This window comes from Emydura macquarii, unplaced genomic scaffold, assembly GCF_026122565.2.
Source record: "Emydura macquarii macquarii isolate MOO-44397 ecotype Brisbane River unplaced genomic scaffold, CSIRO-AGI_Emac_v2 contig_1876, whole genome shotgun sequence".
NCBI lineage: Eukaryota > Metazoa > Chordata > Testudines > Chelidae > Emydura > Emydura macquarii.
The window spans coordinates 8,380,240-8,401,281 of NW_027132013.1; the positions used below are offsets into that span (position 1 = coordinate 8,380,240).

The 21,042-nt window shown below is 40.0% G+C and overlaps 1 long non-coding RNA gene across 1 annotated transcript in view; it reads right to left on the bottom strand.

Moving 5' to 3' along the window:
* Positions 1–1,691: 1,691 nt before the first annotated feature.
* The window catches only part of LOC137159377 (uncharacterized), a 403,501-nt gene continuing 384,150 nt past the window's right edge, over positions 1,692–21,042 (bottom strand). The window contains exon 4 of the long non-coding RNA XR_010921622.1: positions 1,692–1,854. This is a non-coding gene — a long non-coding RNA (uncharacterized lncRNA). The remainder of the gene's footprint in view (positions 1,855–21,042) is intronic.

Sequence of the window (21,042 nt, forward strand, 5' to 3'; positions counted from 1 at the left end):
ACTATTTTCTAACAGCCACTGTAGTCCAATGAATAGGAGTCTAGACTTGCTCGGGGGTTCTAGTCCCAGTTCTGTCATGACACAATGGACAAGTCAGTTAATTTCTCTGTGCCTCAGTTCCTTCATTGAGACAGCAATGCTTACTCAGGGTATGTCTACACTTAAACTGCTACAGCAGCGCAGCTGCTCCATGGTATCACTTCAGTGTAGACACTACCTACGCTGACAGAAGGGGTTCTCCTGTGGCGTAGGTAATCCACCTCTGCAACAGAATTCTTCCATTGACCTAGAGCTGTCTACAGAACTGGCCTACACTATAGGACAGGTCAGCTTAACTATTGGTCTCAGGGGGTGTGGATTTTCACACCCCTGAGAGACATAGTGATGCCGATGTAAGTTCCTAGAGTAGACCAGCCCTCCATTTTGCTAAATGCTTTGAGATCTATGCATGCTATATAACATGCCTATACTTTAACTGGCATTTGCCTCAGCAAGGGCTGATTACAACCTGAGTATGGGCCTTAGAATTTAGCCCTAATTTATTAACAATGAGGAGAGACATGAGGCTCCACATATATGTAAACATATGCATTAAAATACAGTTAACAGACCAGCCTTAATGTTTAATTCTCTCGACCTTTCCCACTCTGTAGCCAGCTCCCTATTCTTTCACTTTCCCACTCTTCCACTCCTATTAAAATTTTGCACTCTGAGGCTTTGTATCCAAATTGAACAATGCCATAAAGATCAAAGGACATCTGAAATATCCATTCCCATTCCAATAGCATCTTGAAGAGGGCAGAGAAGAAACTATAGTAATAACAATGACAATTTATTTTATAATAATCCATTCATATATTATTCATTGCCATTCCAGATGAGACCAATGGTCCATCTATTTCAGAGAAGCCAGTACCAGATAGGTCAGAGGAAGGTCCAGGAAATCCCATAATAGATAGTCTATTCCTGTTTTACAGCCGTGTAAATGAAAAAAGAGTTAGGCCACATGTTTACGTTGCCAGATAGTCTCTGTTAGTAAACATGATGTGAAAATAGCTATCGTTCAGGAAGGAATAAAATAGCCCATTTCTACAATGGGTTATTTTTTTTTCTCTCTCTCTCTCTTTCTTTCTTCTTCCTTTTTTTAAATATATGCAGCATGGTTTTCTAGTGTTCAGAAATCAAATTAGTCTTACAGTGTTGAAATATACTCCTGGAACTACTATGTATTTAAATCATCTGGACTTTGCAGAGGTTACAAGAAGGTTCCTGAGTCATACTACTAGCTGTATTTTAGATAAATAAACAGACAGATAGATAATTTTGATATATAAAGTGATATATAGCAGCCCATGATATACCGGAATGTTGGATTGTTGTCTGAGCAGTATAAATCTGGACTTTCTTTAGCATGTGCAATACAAATTCACCGAGGATTATGTGGGGGAAAATAGGAACATATACTCTGGAGGGATCAAGGGGAATATATTTGAAATAGATATATACATATAGGCACTACTAAGACAGGGTTCTCTGTAAAGATATAATAGGAACTGGCTGTGGTGAACTGTTCTCATTTTGTACTCATTGTCCACTGAGAATGAGAAGCCTCTTCAGCCCAGGTTTGTGAAAGTGATAAAAATATATAGGATTTTAATGTGCTAGGTCATGATTTTTAATACATAGCTCTTTCTGATTCCTTCTTCCCTCTCTGTCTCCAACGTTTCCTTCCCAATGTGCGCAGTGCAATGTGACATACAGTCCTACCTTAAAAAATCAGTTCTGATCTTCAAGATCTAGGGAAGAGCTGCCTCAAAAGGGGATGATTTCTGGTGATGAAGAGATCATCAACACCTGCAAAGGAAAAAACACAGATATTACAAGCTTGCACATGTTGATTACACAACAATGCAGGAAAGCATAGGCTGTGATGTGAAAAAGTTTGGGCTTGGTCCATATAGGTAGGAATCTAGGCATCTCCCGCTACTTGCAAGAATTGTTTTTTCTTTATGTCATTTTCTTGAATTATCCTCTCCTTCTTCACTTGTTTATGCTGGAATAGAGTTTCCTTACTATTACGTATGGTTTCCACTTCATTGCTTCAGTGGTGTGGAATTTCTTTTACAATGCTGATAAACTTAGCTGCAAGTAGTAAATTAGAATGCATTGGAAAATACCATAGTTTACAGCACTGATAGTCTTTCAACAGTAGGTAGAAATGCTGCTGGAAGGGGAAGCAGCCTTTTGCTTCTCAGAAAACTAAACACCTTGGCCAAAATTTGCAAAAGTGATGAGGGATTGGGATTTTAGGGGGACAATTTGAGACATTTTAAAGGGATTTGATTTTCAGAAGCTCGGTATTTTCTCAGAATCAGACCCATTTAACGTGTCTCAAGTTGGCTACCCAAAACTGGAAGCATTCAAAACGATTCATCTTTTTTGAAAATCTTTACTGAGACTTCTAGATCTAGTTCTGGTACTGTTCAATATCTTTATCAAGGATTTAGACAATGGAATAGAGAGTACACTTATAAAGTTTGCAGATGATACCAAGCTGGGAGGGGTTGCAAGTGCTTTGGAGGGTACAATTAAAATTCAAAATGATCTGGACAAACTGGAGAAATGTTCTGAAGTAAATAGGATGAAATTCAATAAGGACAAATGCCAAGTACTCCACTAAGGAAGGAACAATCAGTTGCCTACATACAAAATGGGGAATAACTGCCTAGGAACTGCAGAAAGGGATCTTGGGGTCATAGTGGACCACAAGCTGAATATAAGTCAACAATGTAAAACTGTTGCCAAAAAAAAGCAAACATCATTCTGGGATGTATTAGCAGCAGTGTTGTAAGCAAGACATGAGAAGTAATTCATCCACTCTACTCTGCGCTGATTAGGCCTCAACTGTAGTATTATGTCCAGTTCTGGGTGCCACATTTCAGGAAAGATGTGGACAAATTGGAGAAAGTCCAAAGAAGAGAAACAAAAATGATTAAAGATCTCGAAAATATGACGTATGAGGGAAGATTGAAAAAAATGGGTTTGCTTAGTCTGGAGAAGAGAAGATTGAGGGGGGACATGATAACAGTTTTCAAGTACATAAAAGGTTGTTATAAGGAGGAGGAAGAAAAATTGTTCTCTTTAACCTCTGAGGACAGAACAAGAAGCAATGGGCTTAAATTGCAGCAAGAGTAGTTTAGGTTGGACATTAGAAAAAACTTCCTAACTGTCAGGGTAGTTAAACACTGGAATAAATTGCCTAGGGAGGTTGTATAATTTCTATCATTGGAAATTTTTAAGAGCAGTTTATACAAATATCCTTTAGGGATGGTTTAGATAATACTCAGTCCTACCTTGAGTGCAGGGGAAGTAGAAGACCATTCAGCATCCCTTCCAGTCCTATGATTGTAAGTAATAACATTCCTAGCATTTGGCCAAGAAGCAGGAGCTATGCTTTGCAGCCATGAATATATATAAAATATAAACACTATTAGAAGTTCTATACTGCTTCATGAGGTGTATGGTACCGCAAACAGGAAGTGTTGCAGATTGGGACAGGTCTCTTTCTCTTTCCATGAGTGTGCACATTAGAAATAGCCCTGGACTGCAATGTGACGTGGGAGGCTGTGCACAGAGGGATTATAATTAAATAGTTAAACTTTCTGGTCAGCAAAAGAACTTGGTATGGGAGGAGTGTGCAGAGAGATTGTGTCTTTGACGGTGCACTAGAAGATTCAAGTTTACTTGGAAGAACATGTAGCTTGTTTGGGATGGAAAGAACATAAAATTTCAAGCATTCTCCATTTTCCTTTTTTAAAAAGTCTTCAAACACCTGTTTCATTATGCATCCCAATTGCAATGAACTAAAAACCACTCTGCTTGTTCTGTGCTGTACCCGCTCATACAATACTGATTCTGAAATGTGCTGCTGAGCACCCTCAATTTCCACGGTTATAGGATAGATACTCTGTCACTCCTGGGAGGAGGCCTGTGGATTGTAAATGATATGCGACAGGGATTCCATGCTTTGGATAAATGTAGATATATGTTGGTCTTTTGTCTCACAACAGTGTGGGAGTAGAAGAGTTTGTTAGGCAAAGAAGTAGGAGTGAGAAGGAAGCTCTGATGAGATGCAGCAATGACACATTATTATTCACGGTGTGATGTATTACTCAGAGCAATTGTCATAAAGCACAATTCAGAGCACACAAACACAAACAATGAAAACCTTGAGAGCAAAGGCAGGTCTCTGAGTCTGTCACCCTCCAGGTCCTGGATTCACTGCTATGTTTATGTGTTGCATCTAATAATGTGAATCAGCGTACTAAAAACCTCAATAAAATAAATACATTAATTACAAATCAAGATTGGTCTGTGAAGGCTTCATGATTTGAAAAAGGGCCACAATTCAACAAGTTTAGAATTCACTGACTACTATTCAACCAGGTCTAGAATTCATAGATTAAAGGACCTGAACTACTAGTACTTTAAAAGAGTGACCAGGACAGTTGGTAGGGGAATCAGCCCAAAGCTGGTGATTGAATGAGGAGGTTATTGAGAGGGAACCTCAGAGGGGAAAAATCAAAGACATGAGTATGGAAATTTAAATCACTCAGTATGAATAAATAGGATTAAGGTGAGAGGCAGAAAGAGAGCCAGCCATCAAACTCAGATTAAAAAGAAAAGAAAAGAAAAGAAAAGAAAAGAAAAGAGTAATAGCCAGTTGAAAGGAGAGGGAAGGGAAGGATTGAAATTAAGAGTGGGGGAAGGAAAGGGTCTGAAAACCATAAGAGGAGAAATCCCAAGTCACTACCGAGGCCATAGGATTAGTAACAGGATAGGTTACTAAATGAGAGGGCAACAACATATGACATGTCCAATGGGGAGAACCAGGTATCCTTATGGAGAAGGAAGTCAGAAATAAAGAGGTTATGGATCGGAGGGAGTTTCCTAGTGTTGGAACAAGAATTCCCAGGTTTTGTTGTGCAAGTTTCATGTTTAAAATTGCCCAATAATCAATGCAATATTTCAAGCTTTAAGTTCACAAATAATTAACTATGGAGAAATGCAGCCTGAAATATTAAAAAACTATATGGTCACAATTCCTTGCCAACTTGGAATAGATTCTCAACACAATCACTGCTGCACAAAGAGTTTTAATATCTCTACTTAAAAAAACACACAATTTTAGTATTGGTGAAAGATACTGGATTTAGAGTTCTAGAGACTGCAAGCCACTCTTCATCCAGGGAGCAGGCAGAGCACACACAACTGCCAAATAAACTTCCAGCACATATTTGTCCCCCTCCCTTTCAAGAGTGTCTTAAAACTGATGGGGAGACAGAGTTAAAAGTATCATTCATAGTGGATAATTCTATTAGATGAATTTAGTCTGATTATGGCAGTTTATGATTTTTTTTGAACCAGAAAACTCAGGTTTTCTGGTTCAAAAAACTCGCACAAGTTTGAAATGTATTTTCCAAGAATTTTCTCTCAAATCAGTCTCCTATCTGCTGTTTTCATTACAATTCATTTGCTCGGATATTATAAATAAGTGAATGCATTTACCCCCCAGTTCAAGAGAAAAGGTATTTGTGGGAAATGTTCTGAGATGTTCAGTTAACCTATATCTGAATGGCATGACTCCTGAGTGTTCATACTGAAAAAGTATTAAGTTCATTTTGACAGCTGGTTGAAATGTGTCAAAATTCAAAATGTCAATATATTTTCGTCGAACTTTTGAATTTTTGATGAAAAATGGGGAGGGGGATTTTCTCAAATATATCATCCCCCATTTTCCACTTGCTGTACTCATTTTATACATGTGCAAACTGAGATACAGAGACAGTAGTTGTTTTGCGTAGTATCTCATTTTCAGAGCTTGCAATAGAACCCAGAAGCCAATTCCTGAACCCTCCAAGGCCACTGCTTTAACTACTAGGCCAAACATTAATGTAATTAAATAGTTGGCCTAGCTTCTGGAATATACAATCTGAGAGACTGTTGCTTTCACAGGGTGACCTTTGGTAGCATCCACTTTATTTTTCCTGCTCCCTTCCTTTCCCATATATAGTTTCAGTTCATGACTAGGATACCTACTGTGTGTTTATAATCTTTTGTTCTGGAGTTAAGAAGGGGAAAAAAATCAAAGTCAAGAAGAGGAAACAATTCTAAAACACAATTAGCAGATCAGTGAGGCACCACTGTAAAGTAATTTCAGCCTGTGTTCAGTGAAGCTTTCTTCCCCCTACTAGTTGGTGTCAATGTTTTCTAGTCGCACCTACACTTCAGCTACCCTAAACTGATTCTTTCAAAATACTATGGTTAATCAGCTATAACAGAACTGACATTAAATCCCACTGCAATTCTCCCTATTACAACAACATATAAGCAACAATGATGGAGGTGCAGAGCATTTCTTGGGGGAACTAATGACTGGTTGACATGAGTTAATGGTCATTAGTCCCTTAGATCCCCATGTATTTGTTATTGGAATTATAATATGAAAGCATCTATAGGCTTTTAAAAATATTATAATAACAACAACAACAAAAACCATAAGAAGTTGTATTCACTTCGTGCTTTTCATCACAATGCATCCAAAAACATTATGTAGGAATCACTTTACCAACAACTGAAATGTATTCAGAAGAGACAGGGGAGCACAACTGCTGCTTAACAGCTCACAACATCATGTAACACTTTTGTACAGGAGGCAAAGAATATTGTCTCCAGATTTATTTGCATGGAAATTCTGGTAGACAAAACACATACAAAAATTAGAATTCGGCCAGGTCACTAACTAAATAACACCTATACTCTTGAAAAAGAAAAATGCTTTGAGAGATTTACTGACCCCAGTGAACATGACAATGATCTTGGTTTTAAATCTAATCAGGAATAAAGATGGCTGATTTTTCAAATTCTTTTGAAAAAGAACAAAAACTTGAAATGTTAATATTTCTTATGGAAATTCCAATTTTTTTTTTAATTTTGGAAAGTAAAAATATTTTGGTTCTTTTTTTTCCAGAATGAACTGAGCAGCTATTTGCCCCAAATCCTGGGGACCCCTCAAGCTGCCCAACTCCCAGGGTCTTTCCCCACTCCTGAGTACACTTCAGGCTGCACCGACTGCCCAGAAAGTCCCCTATTACAGAGCAATGGAATCCAGAGGTCCTGAGAATTTGATCCAGAACAGAGGCTTTCAGGGCTTCCAGGCTCCCATCTCCACAGTAGGGAGTCTGGAAGCCTGAGGATCCACAACTCTGAAGCAGTACACATGTCATGGGCTGCCCTCGAGCTATGTAACCTGCAAGCCTGGGCTTTTCAGCAGCACACCAAGTGAGCTGGCATGAAACCAGGAAGGTTTCCAAGGTAAACCCTAGTAGGCAAGGTTTCATTGGATCCCTCTCTGTATTTCAGCAGAAGTTAGTGAAAACCAAAATGTTTCTCTGAAATATTCTAGTTTTGGCCAATCAGAATTTTCCAATGAAAGACCATTTTATCAGAAAATTCCCAACAACCTCCAATTAGGAATGTAACATTCCAAGCAGCAGAAAAAGTCCTCCTTACAACAGGTTGGGGCACTGGTTCCAGACTAACTCAGAGGAAAGAAAACACTTTTAATTTCACCCGATTCATGGACTGACGGTCAAATCCACCGGGCCCGAATCAACTGCCTCCCGCTGAATGGGGCCATCAACCATGGGAACCAGGACAAACGCTGCAGGAAGTGCAGGCACAACAATGAAACTTTGCCCCACGTCCTCTGCAGCTGCAAGCCCCACTCCACAGCCTGGCAGCTGCAGCACAACATGGTCCAGATCTGGCTCGTGAAAGCCATCCCACCTCACTTGGGAAAGGTCACCGTGAACTCCGCCATCCCCGGATCCAACAGCCCACTGAGGCTGGACATTGTCATCACCAATGAGGACCAGAAGAAGATCGTTATGGTAGACGTTACGGTCCCATTCGAAAACAGGACGCCAGCCTTTTGCACAGCCCAAGCTCGTAAGGAGGAGAAGTACACCCCCCTGGCCGACACCCTAAGAGCAAAGGGCTATGAAGTTCAGACCCAAGCCCTGATCGTCGGAGCCCTGGGTGCTTGGGATCCCTGCAATGAGTGTGTGCTTTGGGCCTACGGTGTTGGTCGGCACTACGCCCGGCTGATGCGGTGCCTCATGATGTCCAACACCATCAGGTGATCGAGAGATATTTACATTGAACACATCACTGGGCATGGACAGTACCGGGTTGAGTAAGCTGGTGCGCCATCGTGAATCGGCGTCAGGAAGATACAAAGACCTTCCTCTCCACCGACAGGATCTTATAGATTAAAGGACTATCTACACCACATCACTGACTCAATGAGGGACAATCCACTATTATGGACATATCTACTCCCCATTAACCACATCCTATGTAACCCTTGCAATAAGTGATTTTCCCAAATTACTGATTACCTTTTTTTTTTCAAATCAAACCATCGTCCCCTGTATCTGGGTTACTGCAGATTATGTATTCCTTGCACTTGTTAAGACTTCTAACCAAACTCTGCTCTCATCAATAATCTGTTCACTATACCCAGATGTCCAGTAACTCTTTGTGTAAACTCTGTGAATAGTTTGTACTTTTAAAAATTACCTTCCATCACCTTTAGTTTTCCTAGGAAGTCTCCTATATAAGTACCAATCATACCTGACCCTATTTAGCTTGTGGGTGGTGACAAAAGCACAATTAAAGTCAGAATTGCAGTTGACTAAGAGGTACAGGATGAACTTCAAATTGGAAATTTTGGGGCATTCCTGGAAAACTAATTGCCTGGAAATCAACAAATCAAATTGCTTGACTTTGCCCTTAATATTCTATTCTGTGTATAATTCTTCATAACATTCAACATTTTTATCCCATGAATATGAGTGGGAATGGGCATGTTACGGGGTGGGGGAGGGGGAATCATGTTATATACTTCTAATTGCCTGTGGTTTTTATTGATGTATAAATAAATAATAATTGTCAGGAGGACATTTCTCATCATTCAACTGGACCTGTACATCACTGTCACATGTTAGGATGGAAGAATCCCATGCACTGCTATAAACTGAGGATGGACTGGCTAGGCAGCAGTTCTGCAGAAAGGGACCTGGGGGTTATAGTGGACAAGAAGCTGGATCTGGGTCAACAGTTTGTCCTTATTGACAAGATGACTAACAGCATATTGGTCTGCATTAGTGGGAGCATTGCCAGCAGATTGAGGAAAGAGATTATTTCCCTTTATTTGGCACTGGTGAGGCTACATTTGGAGTACTGTGTCCAGTTTTGGGCCCCCCACTACAGAAAGGATGTGGACAAATTGAAGAGAGTCCAGAGGAAGGCAACAGAAATGATTAAGGGGCTGGAGAACATGACTTATGAGGAGCGGCTGAAGGAACTAGGCTTGTTTAGTCTGCAGAAGAGAAGAATGAGGGAGGATTTGGTAGCAGCCTTTAACTACCTGAAAGGGGGGTTCCAGAGAGGAGGGAGCTAGGCTCTTCTCAGTGGTAGCAGATGACAGAACAAGGAGCAATGGTCTCAAATTACAGTGGGGGAGGTCTAGGTTGGATATTAGAAAAAACTTTTTCACTAGGAGGGTGGTGAAGCACTGGAATGGGTTACCTAGGGAGGTAACAGAATCTTCATCCTTAAAGGTTTTTAAGGTGAGGCTTGACAAATGCCTGGCTGGGATGATTTAGTTGGGGTTGGTCCTGCTTTGAGCAGGGGGTTGGACTAGATGACTTCCTGAGCTCCCTTCCAATCCTAATCTTCTATGATTCTATGACTGTGAGACAGTATTCACTGTATGTTTGTGCCTGTAGGAAAGATACCATCAACCTAATGGGAAGAAGGGAGAAATTCTCTGTTAGTTGAAGCCATGGATGAATAATTAAATGCTTTGCCTCGTAAGCAAGACTATTTCCATACCTCAAAGGTACTCACTAACATTCTGCTAGTGGCAAGGGAAAACCAAAATAACAGTTAATCCTACACAGAGGTTGTTAGAATGTCAGTGTTTAATTAAACCAGCTTCAGTCTGAGTGTAGACTGACCATATCATGATGTCACATGACAGCAGAAGGCAGTTGTGTTGTTGACTAGCAGCTTAAATAAAAGTAACCTGAGAGGGATGGTGTTATCCCAGTATGTGGTGCTCTTGCAGCAGTATTCTGATTTATTCATTGTTCTTAATCTCTGCAAGGGGCAAAACAGCATGAAGTATGTGAACTGTGAGACAGTCAGTGAGGTTCCAGGGAAGTGCAGCATTGTGGCAGCTGTTCTTTGCTGTCCTTGGTGCTGAATTTACCATTGTGAGGAGGGGATTGAGGCTGTGTACACTTGGAGTCAGGTGCATTTTTCAGGGGAAAAGCAGCATCAGCTGTGCTAATCCATACAATAGGGATGCTTTATGAGAGAAATGCTCTATCACCCTTTCATCTAGAATGAGGTGACTCAGACAGGAATTAGAGATGAACAACATGAATTCTTTATTCCAATAACCTTAACACAAGAGTGACTAACAGCAGTGATAAAATCTGTAAAATTATTAGGCAGGTGTGGTGAGGTATTTGAACACTATCTAGGAGCCTTACTGAAATCATGCAGGTAAAACTGGTGTTCTGGGGTCCTGGCCACACTCCAGTTTGGATAATTCTATCCTTTCCAACAGCATTTTCAACTGGAGAAGTTCCTCTCAACTTCCACCCTTAAAATATGCTGTACAACATGGCTAGCACAAAATGGCTTCTGCTTTTCCACCCCAGAATTGACTGCATTTCCAAGTATAGTATTGCTTTTGATTCTTTCTGGATGAAACTGGCCTATAAATGTATGCTATCGTTTATGATTTATGTAGAAGGGATTTTTCTGGCTGACATTTAAGTTTGTCTCAAGAAGAAAGGTTTCCAAATTAGAAGTAGTCAGAGTCAGAAGGTTTGTGAAAGAAGCACTGCAGCAATTTATTTTTCTCAATGCAGAGATCTTAACAATTTCTTTCATATATTGGTAATTAATAAAGAAGGTGAGCTTCTTTTTATTAGAGGAAAATCCAAGATTTAATCCAATTAAAATGGCAGAAATTACAAAATACACTAAGGCAAAGGTAATATTAGGATACTGATATGTTAGGGAATATATATTTACTGCTATATTAAAATATTTTTCTCCCATTTAGTACTAGAAAAAATAGACCAGATACTTGGCTCTGGCTGAGTACAGCATAGATGGGTACAATGGGAGGACAGAGATATCAAAGTATGATTTCTCAGTCCTCTTTTCTAATGTTACTGAACAAATTCTGCTGGTCTTACTCATGTATGTAGACCCAATGACTTTAGTGGAATTATATGAGTAAGGTGAACAGGATTTGGCCCTTTATATCAAACTTATTTTTCCAACTGTTTCTTGTTTATTCACTTGCATATGTGTATTTACAGACATCTGAATTGTTAAAGGGAGAACCACATTTGTTCTCTGGAATGTTGGTGGCAAATATTAATACAGAGAAAGTAAGTTTGAGACATTACTGGTAAAACTGAAAAGGATCTATATGAGATATGAAGAAATTACCAAAGGACATGGAAATCCTATTAGGGATCAGCACATGAATCCAGATATTTCCGAACTATTATGAGTCTTATGCCATTGATCAGACAAGCAATACAGTGATGACTCTGAAACCTGATACTCTCTTTCCAAAGCTGCCTGCCAGCACTATCATAACATTAAGGACAGCTGAAATAGAACCCAACTGATGAGAAAGTAGAGGGGATTTTTTTCTTCATTATCACCCATTTACAAGAACAACTGTGGACTGTACAGGCCTCCTAAAGGACTTGTTATTTTATTTTCTCATATCAAGGAGCTCTCTCTGTACAGGCTTCAGTGCAGAAGACACTGATGGATAATATAGCAGTGTACACTTCTGTTTATGTCTGCCCTGTTCTTTCCAAATGTATAAGGCATGGCCACAAGCCAATGGAAGAGCAGCTGTGAGAATGTAAAGTACTGTTTTTACTCATGTCCACTGGATTGTGCATGATTACACTGAATGATTTAACAACAGCGTTAGGTGTTTTGCCTTCAGATCTCAAAAAAAATCCTCATTGAAACTGTACTTAATTGTCACATGCAATCTTAACTAACAAACAAGATTAATAACTCTTTATTTCTTAAAGGACAACATATGTAGTGAACTTAAAAAAACACCCACAATTCTTGAGGATCCCCCCTCCCCACTTTCAGGCATTGCTGTGCAAAGGAAGATCAATTATAACAACTTACACTAATAGTCCTAAGGATTCCAAATGGTTTACAAATTATAGATGGGAATCCCATTTCATACTACTGAAACACAGCCACTCTGAACTGGAATGTGGCAGCTGTTTATTATTATAAACAACACTATACAACAGTTAAAGATAAAAAGGGAAAAATAAACTCCTTTTACACCTGAAACTGCAAGGGAGGAGGGTTAGACAGGCAAAATGTAATTACCCACATTGGAATTGGGCTAGTATACATTGGCTAAAACTCCAACTCTTGCAAAAAGTGCACAGAGCTTCAGTTCAGATTCTAAGCTTTTGCATCTCTCTAAAAACCAAATACTCAACAGAATGGTATGGCCCAATACAATGAATATTGGATCAAAACTGGATCAGCACCTGGTATATTGTTGCCTTGAAGATTTCTTACCCCCAAAGAGACTATGTTCCACCCTCCTTGCTTATAAAATCTGTCAAGACCACAACTCATAGACTTTAAGGTCAGAAAGGACCAATATGATCATCTTGTCTGACTTCTTGCACAACGCAAGCCACAGAACCTCATCCACCCACTCCTGTAATAGACTCCTAAGCTATGACCAATTTATTAAATTCCTCGGATCATGGTTTTCAAGATACAGAGAATCCACCAGCAAGTGACCCATACCCCATGCTACAGAGGAAGACGAAAACCCCCAGGGCCTCTGCCAATCTGCCTTGGAGGAAAATTCCTTCCTGACTTCAAATATGGCAATCAGTTAAACCCTGAGCATGTGAACAAGACTCACCAGCCAGACACCCAAGAAAGAATTCTCTGTAATGACTCGGAACCCACCTCATCAAATGTCCCATCACAGGCCATTGGGCATATCTACCACCAGTAGTCAAAGATCAATTAATTGCCAAATCAGGCTGTCCCATCATACCATCCCCTCCATAAATGTATCAAGCTCAGTTTTGAAGCCAGCTAGATTTCTTGCCCCGACTGCTCCACGTGGAAGGCTGTTCCAGAACTTCACTCTTCTGATGGTTAGAAATCTACATCTAATTTCAAGTCTAAACTTCCTGATGACCAGTTTATGTCCATTTGTTCTTGTGTTCACATTGACACTGAACTTAAATAATTCCTCTCTCTCCCTGGTATTTATCCCTCTGATGTATTTATAGAGAGCAATCATATCTCCCCTCAGCTTTCTTTTGGTTAGGCTGACATCGTATAGCTATAAACAAATCCAGCTCATCAGCTAGGCTATTTGGATACAATCTTGCATAATGTGGAAACCCTGATAGTGAAAGAGAGAATCTGTTTCAGCAGATTTCTAATGTAACAAACATTCTTTATTACATAATTGTGGGTCTGGTAGAAATGTTAGCAGGAGCAATCTTTATATTACTGTCAGACAGAGAAAAGTCTTGCAAATTGCACCTGACCCTTTGGCAGGTTGGTAAGGGAAGCATTTTTGTCTTTTTTTGTGTGTGTTACAGTTTCTCACCTTGTCTTTAGTACTCAGGGTTAGAATGTTAATGTCTCCACTAGAGGTGGAATTGTAAGCACAAGATGAAAATGAAGGAAATATAGGAAGGAGGGGCTCACTTAAATTTTGAATTTCCGCATTATTTTCCCCTGTAAATGGAAAGACTAAGAATGAATAGAAAAGCTTGATTAATACAGTACATCAACCTCTAATTCTTCATTTCATATTCATTAACCCCCAAGATTTAAACCAAACAATGTATACATCTTTATTTTTCAAAATAAATTTAATAAATTAGTATGGATAGAAGGTGTTATGTTGATAACCCTTAAGACTGAAGTACTCTATTGAGCCAAAAACCAAGTATAGCTAGGACAGTGGCAATGCAAACTTCTCCACCTTCACTGTTTTGCTAATTGCCTCAACCCTGATCTGGATGGACTTTTTCCAGGAGTCGATTGTACTTCAGTCTCCATGGGCATTCATTCTCTTCAGCCACTTCCACACTGATTTTCACTCCAAAGTCCATCAGCCCTGACTCTAAAGGCTACCTGTAGGAGTGAGTAGGAAAGTTCAGGAGTTCATTATCCATAGCCCATTCAAAACTGGGGCCTCTCTGTCTATAAGACTGCTAAATGAGTGACAGCTGTAGTGATAGTTTATGGAATGTGGACTGGGAAGTAAGTTAAGATAACCAATTTATTTCACCTAAACCACCAAAGAGACATCAGGTGGTAACAAAAAAATTGAAATGATCTTGAATCAAAGTCCTAGATCTGGACAGCCACAGTGCTGAGCAAGTTTGAGTCTCATTGTTTCTATTACCAAAACACCAGTTCTGAATGTCCCCAAACTCTGAAACACACACTGTTTTGTGTGTGTGTGTGTCCGTGTGTGTCCGTCCGTCCTGCTAATACTTTCACTTAAGTCTTAGGTTCTAAAACTGAAATGTCTGCACAAAGGGCCCTTCCACATATTCAAAGAATGAGCACAAAGCACCAGAACAGGGACACTGCTGAAGGCTGAACTGTCGTTTTGCCTCAGGGCTTGAGAGCCACATCCTGTTGCATAGGATGAAATAGATTGCAATCATTCTCACTTTCAGCATGGATCTGAGGCCTCTAAAGACTCCAGTTCTCAGCATGTCGTGCTGACCCACTTCCTGTTGGATTAGAGCTAGAATATTACATACTGGGACCTGAAGTCTCCAGACCTTGCACTACTATATTACAAATGAAGACTGGTTGGTAGAACTCCATGGGCTGGACTGCTGTCATGCCTGAGCTATGTTTACCCTCAGTGTCACTGAGAAAGAAAGGCTAAATACTGTCCCCACCTTCACAGATGGAAAGCCAATGTAGTTCTATTGTGGAAAGAGGAACAGGATTTGGACACTCTGCATAGTTATGTAAATTTCCCTCTCAATGAAGAACTCTGCTCTGTGTTGGGGGGAGGGGGCAGGGGGTCTGTGTTACAGTACACTGTGCATAGGGCTCCTCAACTATAACTGTTCATCAGCTAGTCTTCATGCTATGAAGGGAAATGCAATGGCCATGAGGGCTACTGTGTCCCTGAAGATGAGGGGTGGCACCATGAGCTGGCAGGAAGGACTGATTCCTTCCTAGCTCCTACAGAGTTCCCTAAGGTGCAGCCCAACTACTCTGCATGCAGGTTCAAATATTTGGCACAAAGAGAGCAAAGGGGGGTTGGGGAAGGGCTCCTGGATAAACACTGTATGATCACATTTGATTCTCTCACTAAAATAGCAGGAAGTGTCAAAATCCAGCTATTCTATATTCTGCTTGGTACCTTTGTTGTCTTGGAGAAAATGGAATTAATTGCTTCATTTAGCCCTTCACTTAATTCAGCATATTACTGCGCACTTCAGTTGCCACCCAAATGAGCAAGATGTGGTGCTGAGGGGAAAAACATGTTTAATGGATATCTCATAAATGTGCAATTGTTTCTCTTTCAGCAAAACAATGACCTAGCTTTGAATTTATGGATTTCAGCAATAGCCTCCCTGTCATTAGGATTAGCAAAATAGCTCTGTCTCACATACCATCACCTACTTGTTGGATTGATCATCTACTTACGATCAGTGTGAAATAAATGTCAGAAAAAATCATTTCATTTCCGTTACTAAAAACTCTGGATACCTGGCTCAGAGTGAGTTTGTGTTATTGCTGCACCTCATACACATGGATTGCTTCCCATATGACCATAAACAGTTTATTTGTCTCTTGCAAGTGATCATCATTGGTTTAAGCCACCAGTTTAATTAATTCATCCTATTATGGCTTCTGTTTAAGAAAAAACAAGTCAGTCTGCTGCAATCTACAAGAAAACCATTGGGATTTTACATTGTGAGAAACTGTGAGGAGAGTCTATAAAAATGAATCTATTACTATTATTTCAAAGTGAGAGAATTGAGGATCATGCAATGCATTATAAAGAAGTCTGTTTAGAATTTAAAAACTCACAACAGATTTACAACTTAAAACTTCCTTGAAAATTGTGTGCAAGACAATGATACAAAAGGAAATAGTTAGAAGTTAGAGATGAAAGAGAAGTTAGAGATGTGGGGCTGCATTGTCAAAAACACTTTATCTTAGTTCTACAACCTGCATGTGTATTTTTGTACTTTAAAGTTTCCATGCTTAAGCTTTTGTGCATATCAGAAATATGGCAATGTTCACAGACTTCAGCTGCACATGTAAATCAGTTCAGCAATCTGACAACTCAACTTTACAGATAGGGATACAGTTTGCAAATGTACAAGAATTCACTCATGAAAACTCGTGTGTCACATTTGCAAGTGCAAATTTTGAAGCCACTTTTTGAAAATTTGGACCTTTATGGTCAACAACTTGTCCATGTCCTTAGCCATTGAAGCAATATTCCATATGATATATTCCCTGATACTTCGTCAAATCCAACATCAAATAACTTGAGCAATGTGGCTTCCATCACTTCTCTTGGGTGACTATTCTGCAGTGGAACAGATCACACCATTAAGAAGTTTTTTTCCAGTCTAAATTTTCCTTTGTTCGGTTTCACCCTTTTCCTCCATAGACTTATATAGAATCCTACATTTTAGCAGCAGGGAAAAAACATGCACCTCAACAGACATGACTATTTGCACCAGGTACCTCACTAATTTGTTCTAGGTGCCCCAACTCCCTTAATGGTTATATTATGGGGTAGTAAAGTGGGAAGGGGGGAAGGGAAACATGAGCAATTTTACATCAAGAAAAGAGAACGTGAGAGAAAATGTTGCTGTACATGACTCAGACTGATGACTGTCAGCAATTCATGCTACATTTTAAAAGTGTCAGTGTTGATGCATGATGAGATACAAATAATGATTGCTTGCTCAATTCTCTTTTCTTTGTCATTCCCTTGAAAGTAGTTGTGTGGGTTTTATAAGAAAAAAATCTATATCAGTATATTCTTGGATTAATAAAATATTAGTGCTGAAAGTCATCCTACAGAGGCAAACCTTCCCAACAGTCAGAATGCTTTAATCCTAAACTCTGTGCATCGAGCCCTACCAGAAATGTATTTAAGTAGTCTGAAGGAGAGATAATCCACAGAAATAAGCTTTATTACCTGGAATGTCTTTGGATATTTCACTGAAAATACAGAGAGTCATTTACCGATTCCTTGCATCTTGTGTTATCATTTACACCTGTGCAGCATGAGGACAAAATGGGTGCAAAACACTACTGGTCAGAACACTAGACAGCCACTTTTGACACCCACTTTGCACAAGACTATGGCAAATTGGGCCCACAGTTGGTGACAATGATATAAAGTGAAGAAGCTGTCACATTACCATACTAATACTGGATAAAATCCTGAACTGTATTCCAATATTGTTTGTTGACTTTTTAAATACATTAGTAAAGAGAAATATATAAAGGAATATATTCCTATAAACCCAGCCCACTCCAGAATGCCCCGAGGCAGACATGGGAGACTTCTGCCATCCCCATTCCGTGGATGAGAGATATATTACTAAAGAAGTAATGGAAGAAAGCATAGGGGAGGGAAATGATGAAAATGCTATGTCCCATGCACTTTTCAAAAGAAGTGACATGTTAGCTCTACTGTCCGAATCAAACTACAGTTTGAGTGGTAACATTCTTTTCCCCAAATTCCTACAGCTAGAATATTAACAAGTTCCTCAGAAGTGGTTCTCTTTTCCTACTTCTTGCAATTAGAAGGGCAAAGCATACAAAAAATTAACTCCCCAATTAAAATGCAATTTGATTTTTATTTTAAGAAATTATACCTGGTTAAGATGCTAACCTAGAACTCGGGGAACACGAATTCAATTCTGTACACAGCCACAGCCATAGCATTCCTGTGTAATTTTGGGCAAGTCACTTAGTTTTTCTGTATCACAGTTCCTAATCTGTGAAATTGGGCTAAGATTATTATTAGTTAACTATTAACAATTAGCAGTTGATTCTTACCATAGAGCCTAGACCCATACTCATGACTCAGGACCATACTGCCTATCCACTGTACAAACTCAAAACAAAAATATATTTCCTGCCCCAAGGACCTTACCAACTAATTATAAGTCAAGAGACAATATATGTATACAGACAGATGGGGAAGTACAAGTAAACAATGAGACAATACTGGTCAGCATGACAGGCAGTGGTTTCTGCACACTGACAGCCTAACCATTGTCAATTTTTTTTGTAGGCATCATGGCAAAGGAAAGTTTTGAGGATGGATTTGAAAATAGATAATGAGGAAGCTTTGCAGATGTTTAAGGGGAGCACCTCCCAAGCACGTAATGCAGCACGGGTGAAAATGAAAAGATGTTTGTTTGAAACTTTAACAAGTGGGAAGTGGAGACTGGCATTATATGATGACCAGAGGTGAGCATCAATAACTCAGTATATGAAAGGCAATATCTAAAAGGCATCCTGACTATACCATGCAAGAGATGGGGACCCGAAGGCTTTGGCTAAATCTCGAACACCACCTGGAATATAGCACTTGAGATAGACGGATGGATAGAATGCCTTTTTGTTAGAGGAAATAAAGAGCTTTTTCTTCTATTATGAGAAAAGTTATTCTGGGTTTTACCTTTTCTCTTTCTTATATACAATTAAACTAGCCCTCTGTAGAGTTTTAATGCTGTGTGAGTCATATTTAATTGCAACTTTACATTCACTTTTTGAAGCATCGAGTTCAAATACAACCCTCACACCGAGACACTTATTTATGTGCATAGCCTGCTCAGGGCCAGATTAACGCAGGGGCTTTAAGGGCTACAGCCCAGGGCCTCGAGCTAAAGGGGGGTCCTGCAAAAATAAATTTGCCCCCCACGTGGTGCTGGGAGCAGGGGGCTGCCCCTGCCTAGCTGCAGGAGCCAGCCTCCATGTCCCGCCTGGCTGCTCCTAGTCATGCCAGCTGCTACTGGCCAGCTCCATGCAGCTGGTGTAAGACTGACATGCTGACTGGGTTGGGCTCTGACCCAGCTCACACGGCTCCCAGTGGTGGCTCCTGCCTGGCACCGCACAGTTCTCCATGCCGCGGAGCCCATCCCCTCACACTGATGGGGAGGCGGGATAGAGAGGAGCAGCAGCTGTCAGTGGCGAGCCCCGCTGATTGCTTAATGTGGATCACAGGCAGGTTCATGACGACTTTCAGGGCTCTTCTCTTCTGAGAACTGGTATATAGCTACTCCGCGATTTGTGCCTGCATAGAGTTGCTGAAACTTTTGTGGGCCATAGGAAGGAGTCCAGGCAAGACCTTCCAGACGATCATCTGGGAGAATCCTCCAGCCTGCCTCAGTGATCCCTCCTTGGGCACCCACTGCTACATTAGAATTAAGGTAAAGGCCTTTGGTTTCTGTGCTAATCACTTAATGCAGTGGGGGGAGCTCACACTCTCAATTTAGTTGAGGTTATGAGCAAAACTGCTACTGAGAGGCAAACAGGTTTTTTTTCTTTTGCTCAGTCACTTTTTAATTTCTGCTTGAAATCAACCACTCTCTGGCAAATTGTTACTGCAGGATTAGAACCAAATGACAATAAGCGAATGAAGATGCTGAAAGCTCTTTCAGATACAAGGTGGTCCGTACATGCCCAGGCTACAAAAGCACTATGGCTGAATTACAAAAATATTCAGGAATCTCTCCAAAAACTTGCCAATGACCCAAATTAGAACCCAAATATGTGCAAGAATGCTCAATCGCTGGTCATGAAAATGGACAAGCTGGAAATTGCTTTTCTTTGCAACCTCTGGAACACAGTTCTGCAGAGATTTCAGGCAACAAGCACTGCACTTCAGGCTGTTGACCTCGACTTGACTAATGCTGTAATGTTGGTGGGCTCTTTAAAGGATTTTGTGGCTAGTCTATGAGTTCAGTTAGACAGCTTTGAAACTACAGCTAAACAAATGACATCTCAAGTTTCTCAACAGTATAAATTGGAAAAGCACCGTGAACTGAAGCGTAAAAAATAACAGGACTGCGGAGCCGGACTGTAAGTTGTCAGGCCAAAAGAAATTTTGCATGGAGGTTTTCAATGTTGTTATTGATAAACTTGTTGCAGAGTTCCATCTCAGGTATGAAGCATAGAAAGAGGAATGCGGCTACTTCGGATTTATGAACTATTTTCACTACTTTCTGCATCAGAACTACATGTTTCAGCTGTTAAACTACAAAACAAATATAGTATCGACTTACAAGAGGATTTTGAAGATGAACTGGTTCAATTTAGGGAGGTAACAAAAAATGAGGAAAACAAAACGGCAAAGACACTACTTCACATTTTAAAACAACGGTGTCTGCAATCTGTGTTTCCCAATGTAGATATTTCCTTACAGATTTTTTTGACACTGCCAGTAACTAACGCTGGAGGGAAACGATCATTTTCAAAACTGGTGCTAATAAGAAACAAGCTGAGGTCAAGCATGGATCAGATGAGATTGAATAATTTGACTCTAATGTCAATAGAGCATGACTTGCTTCGTCAACTGGATTTCAGTGACATCATCGAGGATTTCTCAGCCCTGAAGTCTAGAAAGAAACTAATATAACAGCTGTTCTAAGGTAAGAAGTAGGCTATTTTGAATTAACATAACTGTAGGCCCCAGCACTCTGATGTAGGCCTGAACCAGAGCAGGCCCGGACCATGGATGCTATTTGAAACATAAGGGTTAATCCTCACACTGAGAAGGAATAAAACTAGATATTATATATAGGGTTGTTCCGGACACATTGATTGTTTGTTTATGCCGTC